This window comes from Pipistrellus kuhlii, unplaced genomic scaffold (genome assembly GCF_014108245.1).
Source record: "Pipistrellus kuhlii isolate mPipKuh1 unplaced genomic scaffold, mPipKuh1.p scaffold_m20_p_1, whole genome shotgun sequence".
In the NCBI taxonomy this organism is placed as follows: domain Eukaryota; kingdom Metazoa; phylum Chordata; class Mammalia; order Chiroptera; family Vespertilionidae; genus Pipistrellus; species Pipistrellus kuhlii.
Window position 1 is genome coordinate 178,360,006 of NW_023425404.1, and position 15,838 is coordinate 178,375,843.

Genomic DNA, 15,838 nt, shown 5'->3' on the forward strand with positions numbered 1-15,838 from the left:
CCTTAATACTATTTATAAACTATCAAATAAGTTCTATCTCAGACACAGTTATAATCATTTATAAGCAATTCAGATTTTGCAGATATAAGATTCATAATAACAGACTAAGTAACGGTTTGTATTACTTTTCAATAAAAAGTTCCATGAAACAGATGAACTATTCAAAAAATACTAACAAACCATTAGATTTTGAACCATCTCAACCCACATCATTTGCACACAACCTCTGACCTTTAAGCCCCAGGTTGAACTACCTATTTCAAGAGGCCTCCCGTGCCTCATACCCTCAGTCTGATCTGCTCTCCCAGTGAGCTCGTCATATTCCTGTGTGTACACGCCCCATCACTCACAAAGACCGTCTGTATTCTACGCAACTCCTACCTTCCAGTCCATAAACATGGCAGCTATCCGAAACACAGCGAGGCTTTCCATTAAAACAACTCCAATAATCTTGTTAGTGGATCCTGCTAAACACATTCCAGGAAGCCTGCACTTAGAATCATACCATTTTGAAGCTAGAAAGGTCCTTTTAAGCCATTCAGAAACACCCCTCATATTTGAAATGAGGAAACTGGGTTCTGGAGAATAAGTGACTTGTTCAACTTTGGTGACAGAATTAGGACAATCCAAGTCCCTGACTCCCTCCCAAGTGCTGCAAAGAACCTCAATTTCCTCAAGAAAACTATTTCAATTGTGCAGTTAAGAAAGCAAGTTACTTAACTTCTCCAAAGTTCAAGTTTATTCCCATAGGTGTGGAGAGCGGCTGCAGCGTTTGGATGGGTTCAAGCCTGGGACTAATGAGGGGGCACAATCCTCTCGTGGCAAAGCCACCTGCAAGTCCCAGCACAATTTTAGCAAAAGGCTATAGCTGTCAGCTTGACCTTATGGTCCAAACCTGTGCTCCCACGTGGCTAAGTAATATGGGCTATGGGAGGTGCAGCAAGTAAACAAAGTTTGATCTGGTGCATGTAATTGAGTAGATTCGAAACCTGCAAGAACACTTCAGCCATGCCCTTACTTTGCTTGGTGGAATCTGGCTATAAAATAAAGACTCAGCTTACAGGCTGTGGCATTGTTTCTCCATCAGAGAGAGCAGCATCCCACCTAGACCCAGCTTTCTTCTCTTGTCTGTCTTTTCTAAATCCTTCAATATCCCCACTCTGGTTCACCTACGGCTGTGCTGAAGGGGCACCACAAGATAATGGAACAGGATCATCCCCAAGTTTTCGTCTACCTCTAAAATCTGGGGAATCTAATTTCATAACGTATGATACCAAATGTCCTCAGCATCGTGTGGGGATGGAAAGCTGCTCTCCTCTTCCTGTCAAGAACATAAATGTGGAGGAGATGCATGCAGGAAGGATGAGATTGACTGATCAGGAAGCCAGAGAAGCGATGGTGGGGGTTAGGAGAAAGCCGCTACTGGGAACCTCTCTCTTCCCAGCACCCCATCCACTCCTTGCCAGCAAATCACAGGGAGTAGGATGGGGACTTTCCAGTGGCTGAGAATGCTGCTGCCTCTGCGGGTTTCCCCCTCACCTCCTGGGAACTGGGGAGAGGAGGGGAAGAAAGAAGAATAAAGGGAGTTGCGTTGGAAACTTCTGGCTCCAGGCTAGGGCAGGGAGTCCCCAGATGGCTGCTCATTCTCTTCCTCCCCTCCCCCTGCTCCACCCCTGCCCCTGGCAAATCAGTGGTTAATTTTTCAGATGTTTAACCCAGATAGAGCAGTTGGTCACATGGCTGAACAGAATTATTCTGCCACCTGAACAGTCTATTCCAAAACCACTGGCTTGGCTAAACTATATCCATTTTTACATAGCATGTCGCCTAATCAGAGAGCTGGGCGGCTCACTCCAGAAACACCCCCAGGTCTCTTTGGAGCAGTTGTCTATTTCACCCTCATATGGAGCTCCTAGAGCCAGGGCTTCCCATCTTTTCAACATCAAGAATGCTCCCGTGATGGTCTAAAGACGGCAGCTTGCAATCGCTGCCTCCCACAACCACATCAAAATTACAACTAAAATACAGAACTACCATCATCCAGAACCACTGGAAAGCTGGCTGAGAGGAATTCCTACAACTGTAGAAGTACAGAAGAAAACACACTGAGACTGGTAGGAGGTGCAGAGGCGCCGAATGCGCTGGGCTGGCACCCATGTGTGCTGCTTTTTTAATCAGGAGATTGTCTCTGTGGAGCCCAGAGGAGTCAGGTTTCCCACACCAGCCCCCGAGTCCAGGGTCCCAGAGCTGGAAAAAAAAGTCTCCAAGGGAAGTAAGAAATACAAGCTGTAAAAACCAGTGTGCATTGGAGCTCAGTGACACAGAGGCTCCTGGAGACCCAGCTGTTCCTTTTAAAAGGTCAGCTCCACGAACTGAACTTACAAGGTCCAGCTTCCTCTGAGCTCCAGCACCACAGAGAGGATTTTTTTTTTTTTGGGGGGGGGGTCGGGGAGACACAGACACATACAAGGGGGAACTGGATTGTCTGGCATGGGGCAAGAGCTCATATTGGGATGGCTTTCTCTCAGACATCCTACGATGGGACCTCCAGTTGCAGGGCTGATGGACAGCCATTTCTGTTTGCTCCATCCTGGTGATTCCCTAAGACCCTGCCTCATCTGATTTACAACCCCACCCAAGCTGTTTGCAGCTGCTTTGCATATAAATGGCCTGTCCTTATTCAGGCTAAAATCAAACAAGCTGCAGCTGGGTCAGAGAGCCCCAAACCTATCAATAAAAGATCCAAGACCCAGCACCAACACCGGCCTGCTTTGCTTCACAGCTGGGCCTCATCAGAGCCAATACAAAGAGGAGGAATCCTCAGATCTCCCAGTAGCTCCTGCTGGGTGGCCCCAGGCAGTGGCTGACTTTGTACCTCCCTGGAGACCCAAGAGCCAGTGTACCCAGTGGTCAGTGTCAGATCATACCAGATTTCAACTCTTCACATCATAAGCACACACTCAAGGAGCAGACTCAGTGAGCACCAAAGCCTCGCTGAAGCAAGTCCTGCTCCACACGGGTGTCTCCTGCACAGCAGCTCTCCCACTGTAGTCACAGGTGGACCTCACAGCCAATTGGCCGGGGGGTTAACTCCTCCCAGCGACACAAACAGCAATCAAGTTGCAACTACAACAAGACTGTGCTCACAGCCCACAAAGGGCTGCATCTAGAAGGCCCAGCTCAGGTGACTGGGGCGGCTGAGCCACTGGGCCCTAGAGGACACCTACTACACAAGGCCACTCTACCAACTCAAGGAGCCATAGCAACTCTAAAACAAACATAGGGAAACAGCCAAAATGTAGAGACAAAGAAACATATCACAAATGATAGAAATGGAAGAAAGCAAACTACTGGATATAGAGTTCAAAACCAAGGTTGTAAGGTTACTCAAAAATCTTCCAAATATCTAAAAAAAAAGAAAAAAAAAAAGGGGGGGGGGGGAAAGGCCCAATTAGAAATTAAGCAATAAAGAATAATAAAGAGCCGAAACCGGTTTGGCTCAGTGATAGAGCGTCGGTCTGTGGACTGAAAGGTCCCAGGTTCGATTCCAGTCAGGGGCATGTACATTGGTTGCGGGCACCTCCCCGGTAAGGACGCAAGAGGCAGCTGGTCGATGTTTCTCTCTCATCAATGTTTCTAGCTCTCTATCTCTCTCCCTTCCTCTCTGTAAAAACTCAATAAAATATATTTTAAAAAAAGAAGAAGAAAAAGCTTCACAGGAAAAGCTAAAGGAATTCATCACCACCAAACTAGAATTATATGAAATGTTGAAAGGTATTCTTTAAGAAGAGGAAGAAGATAAAAAATATGAACAAAATAGCAACAAATGCATACCTATCAACAAATCTAAAAATCAAAATAAATAAGGAATCTAATGAAGAGAATAAAATAGAATCAGAGGCATGGAAGTGGAACAGACTGACGATTCTCAGAAAGGAAGGAGGTGGGGAGTGGGAAGAGAATAAACAGAGGTCTTATAAGCATATATGGATTATCTATGGTCACAGACAGTAGGGTGGGGAAGGCCTGGGTTGGAGGGGGAAAATGGAGGGTAAAAAGAAGGACACCTGAGATCATCTCAACAACAAAGATTAAAAAAAGAAGAAGACTGTTCCACACCAGTGTGCACCTCTCTAATTTGAGACGTAAGAAATGATGTTTCATTTGTTTCCTTCCTATGTAAAACAGAGCCAATTTAAGGCTAGTCCTTACACTGTCACTTCTTATACTCTCTTCTACTGTATTGCACAGGATAAAGGGGTGGTGGGTAGGGTCCTAGCTGGGATTATGTATAACCCTCCCTCCAGATATAGCTGCTTTAAGTTACTTATTCTCCTAAAAGGAACAGTAATATACAGGCTGTCCCCCCAAAAAAATGTATACACACTTTAACGGGTGGTAGCTCAACTGATATTTCTTTCTTTTCATATTTAACCCATTGGAATTAATAATTATTCAAAGTGTATATATAGATTTTTTTGGACACTGTGTACACTGGTATTTTTTTAGTATTTAATTATTTTAAATTTTCAGTTACAGTTGGCATACAATATTATATTAGTGATCAGGCATTTAGACGCCTTACAAAGTGATCATCCCAATAAGTTATTACAATATTATTGAGTACATTCCCTATGCTTACTTTACATCACCGTGACTATTCTGAACCACCAATTTGTACATTTTAATGCCTTCACTTTTTTAACGTATCCCCCAAACCCCCGCTAGTCTGGCAACTATTAAAATGTTCTCCGGCCGAAACTGGTTTGGCTCAGTGGATAGAGCGTCAGCCTGCGGACTGAAGGGTCCTGGGTTCAATTCTGGTCAAGTGCTGGGGCTTTCTGACGGACCCTGAACGACTGATGAATGATTACTTTGACACACGTTTCTGTGAAAGAGAGGCTAAGGGACCAGTTGGCATAAGAAGCCAAAAGAGCCTCGACAGCCTGCCTTGTTAGGCTTTTATTGTAACAACAGCTTGAACTAAAATTAACCTCTAAATAAAATCTAGAGAGTAAGCATCCTTGAGAAAACACTTGTATCTGTAATGTCTTTAGGCAAGGACATCTTGAAATCTAAACATTAAAATTCTAATAAAACACTCAAGGACACAGACATGTTTGGAAAAGTCAAGGAAGAATCTGTTGTCTTCAGCAAGGTCCCTCAGAGGCCTCTGACCTTTCAGAAGATCCTCTTACATAGTTTCCAAAGGGCACCTGCTGGGTTTCGAGCTTGATCCCCAGTAGGGGACATGCAGGAGGCAGCCGATCAATGATTCTCTCTCATCATTGATGTTTCTATCTCTCTCTCCCTCTCCCTTCCTCTCTGCAATCAATAAAAATATATTTTTTTAAAATGTCCTCTGTATTTATGAGTTTGTTTATTCATTTTTAGATTCCACATATAAGTGAAATCATCTGGTATTTGTCTTTGTATTTCACTTAGCATAATACTCTCTAGGTGCACCCATGTTGTCACAAATGGCTAGATTTCATCTTTTATGGCCCAGTAACAGTCCAGTGTGTGTGTGTGTGTGTGTGTGTGTGTATATACCATATCTTTATCCATTCCTCTATTAGTAATAATTGTTAACACATAATAGCACTTTTGTATCTATAATATTATCCAATTTAGCTCTCACAACCACCTTGGACAATAAAGATTATTATTATCATACTGAATAAGGACTATTATGAAATACTATCATTAGCAGCTCCAATTTAAAGAAGAAAAATTAGAAGAAATTTTCTGCACAGAGAACTGAAGTCACTCGCTCAAGGTCATACTCATAACAAGTGGCAGAACCAGGCTTTGAACCCAGGTTCTTGGGCAGAGTTTGTACTTGGGCTTAACTACTTTGCTAGATTGACTAATTGCCTATTCTTGGATATTACATATATGTAGTCTTACAACTCTGAGAAGCATGTTTTATCACTCCCATGTTACCGAAGGGTCCCCTGGCCAGTAAATGGTGAAGGCAGGATTTGAATCCAGACCTGTCTTATGCCCAATTTTCTATTCTTTGAGGTAGAAGAATATTTCTACCTAGAAGGGAATAACTCTAAAATTCCTCTTTCTAGTGGATTAGCTGGGTTGTTTTTCTACCCAAATCTTTCTTGGCCTCAGTAATCTAAAACTAATGACGAAGTTATACTCTAAAAATATAAAGTAAACAAATAAATAATAGCAATAAGTAATATTTAAGTGTTACTAGGTCTCAGGCACTGTTCTAAGAACTTCACATAGATGAATTAAGTGTGACAATGAACCCATAATGCTTACTTATTTTGGCAGGGTAGGATCACTGATCATAAATGATGTGTTGTTAGACAAGTATATTCTTTTTTTAAGAGAAAAGGAGCTGCTGCTTGTCACAAGGAAACAGGCACACCCCAGCCTGAATGCCTCTCAGCCGGCGCTGAGCATGCTCCCTGCCTTCCGCACAGAAGGCCAAGGGCAAAGATTGCTTCACGTGGCCCAAATGTGACTCATCTTTTGCTGAACATCTGAAACCTGAAAAGGGACACACTGCTCTCACATCTAAGAATCCATCCAATGGAAATCTCGGCTTGAAAATGTCAAAATCTTGAAAATGGAAACTTTCCTGTCTTTTGTGAGGAGTCTGGTTTAAGAATATTTTTTTTAACAGTATGTGGGGTTGGGAAAGAAGAACGGAAGATAATAGTCAGCAAAGGCCACTGTAAGGTACCCCTGTGCCATCACCTACACTGTGCTCAGCGGACTCGGGGTTATGTTTAATGACCAGATTCTGCTTCTCCGGCTTTTTAATGATCAAGAAAAGAGAAGGCCTGAGAAACATATCACACTCTGGAACTAGCACAGCCATAAACTTGAGAAGGTAAGGAAAAGGGCAAAGCAAATCATGCCAAGGCACCCGCCCACCAGCAGACAGAAGCCCCCAAATGAGCTGATACACATATTGGGTCTGAGGAATCCGAAGAGCGGAAACTAGGGACCTTCAGAGAAATGCTATGAAGGGAGTAAAATATGTTTGAGGGAGTTATCACTTTGTGACATACAATTAAGACATATTCAAAAACAAAACCCTCTCAAGCATGCAGCCCTACTCTAGGCGCCAAAATCGAGATGTCGGCGTGAATGGGAAATAGGGAAGCTCCATGCTGCTGAGAACAGCACTCCGGGCTGTTTCCCAGGGGTACATCCAAGAAGATCTGGGCATGAAAGGAACTGATTACCCACACCTGGCTCCCCATGGGGGTACATCTGATTGCCACTGCAGTCCTTCTGGTAAAGGCTGTGTGTGTGTGTGTGTGTGTGTGTGTGTGTGTGAACTTAAATATATATCTTTTTGTTGATTTCAGAGAGGAAGGGAGAGAGAGAAGAGACAGACAAACATCAGTGATGAGAGAGAATCATTGATCAGCTGCCTCTTGCACACCCTCCAGTGGGGATCAAGCATGGACCCTGACCAGAATCGAACCATGACCTCCTGGTTCATAGTCAAAGCTCAACCACTGAGCCACACTGGCCAGGCAAAGGCTATTTTCTAGGAACTAGGAGACAGAGATTGTCAATAGCTGGGTAACAAGGGAGAAGGGGCAAGCTATGTTTCTTCGGAGTTGCCCTTCTTTCTCCTACCCCCTGGTACTATGACAAACAATGTCATAATGGATAAGAGGGCAGCACTGACGTGATGGCACCCAACCAGAAATGTTATCGTAGTGAAAGGGAAAATCCCCAGAGTGCTCTGTGGGAAAGCTAATGGTAGGCTATGTCACAGTCCTATTTGCAAAAATTTTAAAATTAATAATTTATAAAATCAATGAATTTTACTGGTTTGCAAACAGCTAGACAAACCCATATAAAGGCATTTATTTTCATTATCACCTGATTGGAAGGGTTGCCAGTTCAATTCCCAGTCAGGGCACATTCATGGATTGTGGACTCAACCCCCAGTAGGGGGCATGCAGGAGGCAGCCAATTGATACTTCACTCTCACATTGAATGCTTCTACCTCTCTCCCTCACCATTCCCCACCCCACCCCCCTCTCTAAAAATAAATAAATAAATAAATAAATAAATAAATAAATAAAATCAATAAAAAGACTTTTTTAAAAAAATATATTTTATTGATTTTTTTACAGAGAGGAAGGGAGAGAGATAGAGAGCTAGAAACGTCGATGAGAGAGAAACATCGACCAGCTGCCTCTTGCACACCCCCTACCGGGGATGTGCCCACAACCAACATACATGCCCTTGACCGGAATCGAACCTGGGACCTTTCAGTCTGCAGACCAACACCCATCACTGAGCCAAACCGGTTTCGGCAAAAAAAAAAGACTTTTTTAAAAAAGAAAATGTCCCCTCAACATTCCATCCCTTTTTTTTTTTTTTTTAATGTATTTTATTGATTTTTTTTACAGAGAGGAAAGGAGAGAGATAGAGAGCTAGAAACGTCGACCAGCTGTCTCTTGCACACCCCCCACCGGGGATGTGCCCGCAACCAACGTATATGCCCCTGACCGGAATCGAACCCGGGACCTTTCAGCCCGCAGACCGACGCTCTATCACTGAGCCAAACCGGTTTTGGCAATAAAAAGACTTTTTTTAAAAAGAAAATGTCCCCTCAACATCCCATCCTTTAACTCACAGCTATGCTCTCTATCCAGTAGCTGGTTTTGTCAGTAGTTACTTGTAGATAAATCTGCCAAGAAAGCACTTCTGGGGTTCTTATTTCCCTATATCTTGATTAGAAAAAGATTTGAGACTGTGATACATTCCATTTCCAAAAGATGTAAAACACCTGTTTACAATAGTTGTCAACCCTTTCTGTTGACAAACTTTTTCATACTATGTCCTTATTCCTGGATGTCTTCAAGGTCCCCAGGGAGGAGCTCCTCCCAACAAGACAAGCCAGATCGCAGAAACCGGTTTGGCTCAGTGGATAGAGTGTCGGTCCGCAGACTGAAAGGTCCCAGGTTCAGTTCCGTCAAGGGCATGTACATTGGTCGTGGGCACATCCCTGGTGGGAGGGTAAGCTGGTCGATGTTTCTAGCTCTCTATCATATATAGCCAGCTCAACTCCAGGACTCACCTGCCCCAGGGCTCCCTAACCCTGGGGAGAGACAGAAGAGGAATTGTTCAGAAACATCAGAGTCCTGAGAAGTGGATTCCCAGCCTCCTGAGACAGCGCCCATTCATTCTTCCACTCAACCCCTCCCACACGGAGCAGGCTCTCCACACACAACAAAACCCCAGGTGGCCATTCTCCACCTCCACCCCATCCCATCTGGAATCTGGGGAAGAGAATGAATTTCTGCTTTCCTAAAGGGGGCTTTTTATCAGGGCCGCTGCAGCTCGTCTTCAGTACATACAGTGCAGAAAGTTTAGAAGTGTGGGTTTGCAGAGCTGGAGCAGAGAGAGCTGAGTTTCTTGGGTGTGACCCGTATAAACCAGGTCATATTTAAATACTCTTTCTGATTATATTAATCAATTAAGTGATCCAAAAGGAGGCGTGAGATCTACAGGAAGTGAATACCTGTCCACTCATGTGGGCCACTGTAAAAACTGTTTAGTGGAAGGAACAGTTATCACTTTCATTTTTTTCTCCCTTCCTAAGCGACTTGCAGAGAATAAACTATATCCATAAACTTACAACGGGGAGAGCCGCCTCTAGGTGGATTCCAAAGAAAAACGACTCCTCTTTCTTTTAAGTAAAAACAACAACGTGCCTCCAAGTTTGGGGCGGGGGGGGGGGGGATCCCCATAATCACAGACCAATCAGGGGACGGCTACAAACAATTAAGCAGGGTTTCGAAATGACGGGCACAGGATGTGCCCATAGAAAGAAATGTCGAGCGGTGCACCGGTGCCGCTGCCAAAGTTACTGCAGCGAAATGCCCTGAACTTTTCGAGGGTGGCACGGGATCCCTCTAACGTCCATCCCCCAAGCTGGTCGCCTCCCAAACACGTTAGCCAGAAAGAGAGATTTGGCGGGAGGGGACGGAGGGCGACGCGAGGACCTCAGAGCCGGGCTGGGGAGGAAGGCGGAGGGAGGCTCTCCGGGCTCCCAGGTCCTTAAAGAACCAGAAGGTTTCGCTTTGGTCCAAGGAGGGGGGCGCAAGGAGGCGGCAATGAACTTCCTCCCCCGAGAGCCCCGGGTTTCCTGGACCTCAGAAGCGCCCCTGGGCTGCCCGAATCCCGGGGGCCCGGGAGCGGGGGGGGGGGGGGGGGGGGGGGGGGTGCTGGGGCCGGGGTGCGGCCGGGATGCCCCGGGGGGAAGCAGCCGCGGGGCTCGGACGAGGCGGGGAAGGCGCCTACCTGTGCTGCGGGCGCGGGGCGCTCAGGTGCTGGGGGGCCGCTGGGGGGCGGCCCGGGCGGGCGGGGCGTCCATCGCGCCCCCCTGGCAGCTTGCTTCCAGCCGCAAGGGCTGGGAGGGGGCCTTGGGCTCGGCTCCCGCCTCTTCCCCGGGCCGGGGATCCCGCGGGTCTGGCGGCGGCAGCAGCAACAGGCTCGGCGGCGGCGGCTGAGCAGGAGGAGGAGGAGGAGGAGGAGGAGGAGGAGGAGGAGGAGGCGGAGGTGGTGTCTGCGCGCGGCTCGCGTTTCCTCCTCCCGGGCCGGGCGAGCGCGGGGGAGGCGAGGGGAGGGCAGGAGCGGGGATCTCCCGGCTCGGTCCCTGGGGACCTAGAGGGGGACGCGGGGCCCTCCTCCCCGCGGGCCGTGTGGCCGCCGGAGCGGCGCGGCGGGGACCGGGAGCCCCATGCGGACCGCGGCTGCTGCAGTGCGGGTCCCCGCGGCCTCCCGCCCCGCCCGCCCGCCCCGGGTCCTCCGGGCGCTGCATCCTCGGCCGCCCGCCCGCCTGGGGGCTCCAGCCCTGGCCCGGGGAAGGGTGTCGGGGCGCCATCCCAGCGCGGGGTCCCGGCCTGCGGTTCTCCTGCGGCCCCAGGGCGCGGAGCCCGCGGGACGGAGGCCCCGGTGGCGGGATGTGCGCCGCACACGCGGTCCCGGCGGCCTGTTATAGCGGTGGCCGCGGCCGCGGGGCCCTCAGCAGGTGGCACTGCCGCCCGCGCTCCGGGCCCGCGGGAGCCTGGCCTCGTCTGCACTCTGGCCTGCTCCCTCCGAAAGGGACCGGGCGCCAACGGCACAGCACAGCACCCGGGAGCAGCCGGCCCCCGGCTCTCCCATCCCATCGCCTCTTCCTGCCCCAGGGTTGGAGGGTGGCAGGGAGTGGGGTGAAGCCAAGACATCCTATGGGGCCCCCGGCAGGCAAGGCAGGAACAGCAGGGACTCGGCGAAGGGGCTGAGGCTGAAGTGCTCTCCCCTAGGGAACACCAGCGAGCCCTTTCCCAATAACTGAGGGTGGTGCATGGACTAGATTGGGTGCCTCCTCTCTCTCTCTCTCTCTCTCCTCTCTCTCTCTCTCTCTCTCTCTCTCTCTCTCCTCTCCTCCTCCCTCCTCCCTCCTCCCTCCCTCCTCCCTCTCTCTCTCTCTCTCTCTCTCTCTCCTCTCTCTCTCTCTCTCTCTCTCTCTCCCCCCCCCCCGTGTCCATCACGGAAAACAGGTTCCTGAGTGGAGGAGTTGGGGATTAAGAAATTAGAGAAAGAAAGAGACAAGAGGCAGAAATAGATTCATCAAGTGCTAGGTGGGTGCCATCTCTCTGATGGAGAGGCAGCAGGCGACACCCCAAGCCACAGCAGCATGTTTATTTATAGGATCAAAGGGGCTTATTTGCATACTTAACTAGGCTCTAGCATCTCTATTTATATATCTAGACCAGCCTCTGCTGACACCTGGACAAAGGTACTCTGCCAATACCTGGGGCTCAGCTGACAATTTAAAGAATGTGCCAAAACCGGTTTGGCTCAGTGGTAGAGCGTCGGTCTGTGGACTGAAAGGTCCCAGGTTCGATTCTGGTCAAGGGCATGTACATTGGTTGCGGGCACATCCCCGTTGGGGGGGGGGGGGTGTGCAAGAGGCAGCTGGTTGATGTTTCTCTCTCATCGACGTTTCTAGCTCTCTATCTCTCTCCCTTCCTCTCTGTAAAATATCAATAAAATATATTTAAAAGAAAAAAAAAAAGAATGTTATGTGCTTTCTCAAAAGGCTCTCTACACCTCCCTCTGTCTTCATCGCTCACACACACACACACACACACACACACACACACACAGAGGCAATGTGCCTACCCGTGGCTCCGGTTTGGGGAAGTCTTGTAAGGAGACACCGGACACCTGTGAGAGGGCTCAGAAAGCGCCCTCCCAGGAGGAAGGAGAAGGATGTAGGATTTGAAGAAGGTAGAGTACAGAGCTCAACACTAAGATGAGTGAGGGGGCGCGAGAAGAGGGAGGTCGAGGTGAGGGGACTGGCCGCGGTGGAGAATCCCAGGAGGCAGACCCTACTTTGGTGCAGCTGGAGGCCCACTCCAGGGCAGTGCCAGAGAGCTTGGACTTGAACCCAAATCCCAACTCCACCACTGGCGTGGCCTAGCCTAGCTGCCGGGCTGCCATTCTCTTACTGTACTCACTCCATTGGACCATCATGAGGATGAAATGGGAAAGCGAATGGAAAGTGGGCCTCACTTTGGCAGCAGCGATGGTCACCCTGGCAAAGGAGGCATGTAGGGGTTCAAGGTGTCCCCTCCTCCCCCTGACTCCTGAAGAGAATGTTCCCAGAAGCTGAGCCAGACTCTCGGAGCCGTTGGGATTAGGATTCCCTGATCCCACTCCTGTGGATGCTCACACCCAGGAAGGTATGTGTAAATGGCACATGGAAGTCTCATCACGGCTTGTTTTAAAACTCTAGTAGTGGCCAAGCTGGTGTTGCTCAGCAGTTGAGCATCAACCCAGGAACCAAGAGGTCACCGTTTCCACTTGCCCGGGTTGCATGCTCTGTCACCATCAGGGGGCATGCAGGAGGCAGCGGGTTGATGATGTTCCTCTCTCATCCATGTTTCTATCTATCCCTCTCCTTTCCTCTCTCTCAAAATCAATAAAGTTTTTAGAAGTCAGATATATATTTTTAATATTTTATTGGTTTTTTACACGAAGGGAAAGGAAGAGAAAGTTAGAAACATCAATGAGAGAAAAACATCCATAAACTGCCTTCTGCACATCCCCCACTTGGGGATGTGCCCGCAACCAAGGTACATACCCTTGACCGGAATCAAACCTGGGACTCCACTGAGCCAAACAAGTCAGTGCAAGTCAGGCATTTTAAAAAAAATAAAATAAAAACTTGCCAAAACAGGTTTAGCTCAGTGGTAGAGCATCGGCCTGCGGACTGAAAGGTCCCAGGTTTGATTCCGGTCAAGGGCATGTACCTTGGTTGCAGGCACATCCCGGCAGGGGGTGTGCAAGAGGCAGCTGGTCGATATTTCTCTCTCATCGACGTTCCTAGCTCTCTATCTCTCTCCCATCCTCTCTGTAAAATATCAATAAAATATATTAAAATAAAATAAAATAAATAAAATAAAATAAAAAACTCCAGTAGTAGTAGTAGCTGTTGTTCATGAAGGCCCATCTATTTGGGACATTGTGGTAAGTACTTTACATTTATTGTCTCTAAGCCTCACAAACTCTGCAGAGCAGCAGTGAATTAAGTCCACTTGGCTAGAGAGGAAACTAAGAGGTTAATGCCGCCTGGAGGCCACAAGCTGGTAGGTGGTGGGACCAGTAAAGGCCAAAGCTCCTTCTAACACACTTTCTCTCTGGCCACTGGGTAGCCCTCTTGTAGCACTTAGCTCATTCTTTGTTACTGAGCACAGTTATTTGTGTACTTAGCCTCAAATCCTCCCTAAAAAGAGGTGAGGAGTATATACAGACATGGACATTTTGATGATTGGAACATTCATTGGGTTATGGAAATTGTTCTTTGTTAGGTTACAAGACCAGGTAAACCAGTTAAGCCATATTGTCACGAGGGTCACATCATAATTATTTCACATCTTTGTCTCCAAGGCAGCCTACAGTTCCCATCCCCTCCCTGCAGCAGCCTGCTGAGCACTCCTACCTGCGGTGCTAGGATGTCCAGACAGGCGCACTGTCACCCATTTCATGGACATCCCTAAACCGCCTTGTATACATGACCTGGCAGATGGTGTTTGAAACTATTATCTATCAACCCTGCCCGCTAGCCCTGCCTCTGGGAGGGGGGGTCAGGCCAAGGCTGGCCTCTGCTAACAGAACATTTTGACAAGAACCACTTACCATTCTGCCACTCCCTTCCTTTTTCTTTTCTTCACTTACTCCCTCACTCCCACGCCACCCTGGTCTCCAGTTCCAGGAGTCAGAAAAGATTGGGTACAGGCAGGCAGTCAGATGGGGGCCTAATCAGCTCGTAACAGAAGGAAGTGGGAGGGGTGGGGGTAGAGGCAGGCCTAGGCAGTGGAGGGGGAAGACATTCTTGCCCTCCACCACTGAAAACTAGCAAGTTGCAGCTCAGTGGTTTGGAATAGAAGTAGTCCCACCAGCCTCAAGTGCACTCAGTTCCAGCAGCTCTGGAAGAAAGGGGACTTTGGGGCGGATGGCAGGGTGAAGGGTGTCGAACCAGGAGAGGACACCGTGTGGTCCCAGTGCAGAGTGGACAGGAAGCGCTAACCACCCAGCTCTCACCCGCAGGCGCCTTTGCAGCAGGAAGGAAGTATCGCCTTCCCCTTGTTCTGCAGGAGGGTGACTCCCAGCAGAGTTGGGACACGGTACACGGCCATGCCAGAGGCTGGGGCGACACCAAGCTCGCTGGAGGCAGGCCCACGAAGGCGTTCTGTGGGTAGTTCTTTAAGTCTCCAATAATGAAAGTGAGTAGGGAATGGGGGCCGAAAACTGCTGTGACCCGGCTTCAGGCTCCTGGTTCTGATGACTAGTGTGACCCAGGAGCACACGGGCATCCAGCTGACACCAGTTCCTAACCCCTTGGCTCAGGGAGTGGAGCCCCAGGTAAGGAGGGTTTCCCATCCTGGCTGCTACCATTTCCTTGGGTGGACAACCTCTGCACCGCCTTCTCCTCCTGAACCCTGCCATGGATCATTCTCCTGGGGTTTCCCCTGTAGATGCTTTCCCAACTTCGTCACTGCAGCAGAATGAACTGGTCGTTGCCAAAGGCCAGGATCATGAACATCAACTAGAAGACGGCTGCAGAGCTCTGGAAAACTGATCCATGATGTCATTCAACCAAGTGAGAAGCCTTGAGGCTGAAAGAAAGCAGAGGCCACTTGACTTTTTAAAAATTAAAAGAAGAAGCCGGTTTGGCTCAGTGGTGGAGCGTCAGTCTGCGGACTGAAAAGTCCCAGGTTCGATTCTGGTTGGGGGCATGTACATTGGTTGCGGGCATATCCCCGGTAGGGGGTGTGCAAGAGGCAGCTGGTCAATGTTTCTCTCTCACTGATGTTTCTAGCTCTCTATCTCTCTCCCTTCCTCTCTGTAAAAAATCAATAAAATATATTTTTTTAAAAAAAGAAGTATCGGCGCATCTAGAATGAAAAGTTTTTGGCTAATGTGAAAAAAGAGACCTTTAATAAAATTATTTATTACTAATCACCTGGTGTACGAAATTCATGCACGGGCATGGAGGGGGGCGGGGGGGGGGGGGCTGTCCCTCAGCCCAGCCTGCACCCTCTCCAATGTGGGACTCCTCGGGAGATGTCTGACTGCTGGGGATTGGGCCTAAACCGACAGTCTGACATCCCTTTTGTAATCCAGGACAACTGCCTCCTAACTGCTCACCTGCCTGCTGGCCTGATCACCCACAACTGCCCCTACCCTCCTCTGCCTCTGCCACCATGGCTTTGTCCGGAAGGACTTCTGGAAGGTCTCCCAGTCTAATTAGCATATTGCTCTTTTATTAGTATAGGTCAGTGTTTCC

The 15,838-nt window shown here is 48.6% G+C and overlaps 1 protein-coding gene across 5 annotated transcripts in view; it reads right to left on the reverse strand.

Moving 5' to 3' along the window:
* Positions 1–10,794, reverse strand: part of TBC1D1 (TBC1 domain family member 1) — a 213,163-nt gene extending 202,369 nt beyond the window's left edge. Inside the window, exon 1 of one of the 5 annotated variants that reach the window (XM_036418670.2) lies at positions 10,303–10,794. The gene's annotated coding sequence lies outside the window, so the exon portion shown is untranslated. The remainder of the gene's footprint in view (positions 1–10,302) is intronic. The other 4 variants (XM_036418686.2, XM_036418680.2, XM_036418695.2 and 1 more) reach the window with 4 other exon arrangements.
* Positions 10,795–15,838: the final 5,044 nt, after the last annotated feature.